General features: G+C 37.8%; 1 pseudogene; it reads left to right on the top strand.

Annotated features, from left to right (window-relative positions):
- The window catches only part of LOC112075009 (butyrophilin subfamily 2 member A1-like), a 25,307-nt pseudogene extending 21,498 nt beyond the window's left edge, over window positions 1-3,809 (top strand).
- Window positions 3,810-3,942: the final 133 nt, after the last annotated feature.

Genomic DNA, 3,942 nt, shown 5'->3' with positions numbered 1-3,942 from the left:
CTGTACCAGACAGGGGGAGACAGGCCAGGGCAGATGGTGAACAGAGAGGGTGGAGTGTGGTGGGTGTACCTGTACCAGACAGGGGGAGACAGGCCAGGGCAGATGGTGAACAGATCGCCAGGTGGAGTTGAAGCAGCAGTGCATCAGGCAATGGGAGTAGGTGACACACCCACTTGGGAGAAGCTTTTATTCTAGAGGCAGATTTCTTGAAGAAAATGCCAGTGGATGGTTTCTGAACGCGGGAGAGGGCTTATGAGACTCCTGACATTTGTTGGGCTCAAAGGCTTACGCACCTCTCACTTCACACCTCAGTCCTAATTGAGGTTGTTGGTCAGTTTCTTTCCTAGCAGCTTGGTACTTTGTAACCTTATTTATTAAGCTTTATATAACAAAATTCCCTAGAGATTATTACTTTTATCCTTCAGAAGTAGGTTCAGACTGAACTTTACTCACTCAGTGTTGTTGCGGATGGTATTTCCAGGTTCTGTGTTTCTTCTTCAGGTCTTGGTTTGTTATACTTTTTTTTTCTTGATAGTCCTTGGTAGTAATAGTCCATTCAGGCAATTTTGTCCAAAATCAAGGTTTTAGGTCTGGAATTGTGATTTGGATTGAAGGTTTTATGTTGAGGTTAGTATCCTGTATAAGTCCTTGCAAAAAAATGCAAGCTTATCTACATTCTATATTTTTGGAGGTGAACTCAAGAGCCCATGCTCTCGGTGTGTCTCTCTACCACGGCCGTCAGCCAGTCTTGATGTTCTTGAACAGGATGTGTTGAGGGTGTAAAGGCCCACTAGACTAGAGAGAGGTAGTCTCTGATACACCTGGATCACTGATGGACCAGTCACATTTAATGTTGATGTTATAGAACAGGATGTATTGAGGCTGTAGAGGACCACTAGACTTTAGAGACTCCCCCTTGGACACCATTGATGTGTCTAATTGACTATATGTATGTGTTTATCTGTAGAAATACTGACTTCTCAGCTGGGTAAGTATTAAGGCTTTGTTACCTACTGTATATGATGGCTTCTAGTACATCAATTATACATAGAAAACATTTTAAATGTATGTGCACAATTATGAAAAACTGGTATATTTTAAGAATTCATATTGGTTAAAAATAATGTATCCACAGATTTCGTGAACACAAACTGGAGTCCAGGTAAAGGGAAAAACAGATTTCTAATATCATGAAATAACTTTTTCTGGGAATGTTGTTTGCCGTTATAGTATGATAGATTATGGAAAATATCCTTATTACAGGGATCAAAACCATAGCTTCAGTATATGCTGGCTTCCAGTACATCAATAATTAATTGAAAATATTTAAACATTTGTGTACAGTGATGAAAAAACGGTATATCTTAATGATTAATATTGGTTAAATTATTTATCCACAGATTTTGTGAACACAAACTTGAGGAGTCCAGGTAAAGGAAAAACTTCTAATATTTTGAAATAACTTTTTCTTGGAATGTTGTTTGCAGGAAAAGTATAGATAACTATAGTATTACATATCAGTCTGGATGTGTGTTTGGCCTTACATGTTACTGAAGTTACATTATCATCAATCTCTCACCATATGTCAAGATCAGAGTTAAAGTTATTATAGGTCTGCGTAGTTTGAGGTCTGGATTGAACAACACAAGGTAACACTTAGTAGTTTGTGATATCCGTCAGTATGTTGCTCATTTTCATAACCAACAGACTCTTACTCTATATTTCAGATGTTGAAACCATCAGAAGACATGCAGGTGTGTTTTATACTCTGTGACTCTAACTGTATTTTAGGGAGGAATAGTGTCCTCACTGTCCTGTTGATCTGGTCCAAACTCATCAATACCCTACAAGCCAGGTTATTTCTATTTTCTATAACTATCATGTATGTACTTTGATAACATTGTGTTTACCATAGTGTATTTTACCCACAAATGTTGATGTCATTGTGTTTACCATAGTGTATTTTACCCACAAATGTTGATGTCATTGTGTTTACCATAGTGTTTTATACCTGCTCGATTATGTCATTGTGTTTACCATAGTGTATTATACACCTGATGTTGTGTCATTGTGTTTTCCATAGTGTATTATACCACTGATGTTGATGTCATTGTGTTTTACCATAGTGTTTTATACCACTGATAATGATGTTCATTATGTCATTGTGTTTCACATTAGTGTATTATGCCACTGATGTTGATGTCATGATGTCATTGTGTTTACCTAGTGTATTATACCACTGATGATGATGTATTGTGTTTACCATAGTGTATTATACCACGGATGATGATGTCATTGTGTTTACCATAGTGTATTATACCACTGATAATGATGTCATGATGTCATTGTGTTTACCATAGTGTATTATACCACTGATGTTGATGTCATGATGTCATTGTGTTTACCATGTGTATTATATCACTGATGTTGATGTCATTATGTCATTGTGTTAACCATAGTGTATTATACCACTGATGTTGATGTCATGATGTCATTGTGTTTACCATAGTGTATTATACCACTGATGATTAATGTCATTGTGTTTTACCGTTGTATTTATACCCACTGATGATGATGTCATTTGTGTTTACCATAGTGTATTATACCACTGATAATGATGTCCAATTGTGTTTACCATAGTGTATTATACCACTGATTAATGATGTATTATGTCATTGTGTTAACCATAGTGTATTATACCCACTGATGTTGATGTCATGTGTCATTGTGTTACCATAGTGTATTATACCACTGATGTTGATGTCATGATGTCATTGTGTTTACCATAGTGTATTATACCCACTGATGATGATGTCATTGTGTTTACCGTAGTGTATGTTTCTTTCCACAGTGGATGTGACTCTAGACCCTGATACTGCATCTCCCTGGGTCACCCTCTCTGAGGACAGGAAACAAGTGAGACATGGAGACACACGACAGAATGTCCCTGACAACCCAGAGAGGTTTGATAATACTGCCTGTGTCCTGGGAAAGGAGGGCTTCTCATCAGGGAGTATCTACTATGAGGTGCAGGTGAAGGGGAAGACTTGGTGGAAGTTAGGAGTGGTCAGAGAGTCCATCAACAAGAAGGGGAGGATCACACTGAGTCCTGATGATGGATACTGGACTGTATGGCTGTGGAATGGAGAGTACAAAGCTGCTACTACCCCCCATGTCACCCTCTCCCTGAGAGAGAAGCCCCAGAAGGTGGGGGTGTTTGTGGATTATGAGAAGGGACAGGTCTCCTTCTACAATGTGGAGGACAGGTGTCATATCTACTCTTTCACTGACTGTACCTTCACTGAGAAACTCTATCCATACTTCAACCCTGGTGGTTCAGATAGTATTTCACTGGTCATCTGTCCTGTAGATGTCACTGACTGACTGTTTTAAAACAAACAAGGCAGGTATAAACAGTTAGTAAAAGCATGCAATAGGAGAGAGTTCATGTACATGAGTTCTCAGATTTCCTGTCAATCTTTTGTTTATTGGATAGGACAGAGAAGTAAAGAGTAAAGGTAGGAATGCTGAAAGAGCAATGGGTTGGACCTGAACCCATTCTGGTACTGGACCACCCCAAACCACTGATTTCTTTGTTTAGGCCAGGCACCACAGGCTTATATGGATTTTTTTCTTCTTTACTCTCATTAGACTGAAACTTTGCCAGTTGAAAGTATACATAAATACCATATATTATTGTATTACAAGCTTTATTTATTTTAAATTTTAAATATGCAAATTAGTCAAACCGTTCTTAAATATGCGCTAACTTGCATATTACGAGAATCTGTTTTTCAACACATTGCTTCAAGGCAGAATGTTTTTGTTTTATTGTGATAAGACACTCAATGGTCAGACTTTTACTGATCAGTTTATCCAAATATTTTAATTTCATGGAATTATTAAAAAAAACAAACACATGTATGAGCAATCGTAACACAT

Source organism: Salvelinus sp. IW2-2015, unplaced genomic scaffold (assembly GCF_002910315.2).
Source record: "Salvelinus sp. IW2-2015 unplaced genomic scaffold, ASM291031v2 Un_scaffold2931, whole genome shotgun sequence".
Classification (NCBI taxonomy): Eukaryota; Metazoa; Chordata; class Actinopteri; order Salmoniformes; family Salmonidae; genus Salvelinus; species Salvelinus sp. IW2-2015.
The sequence above is the reverse complement of the archived record's forward strand: the minus strand, read 5'-3'. Positions and strand labels throughout refer to the sequence as shown.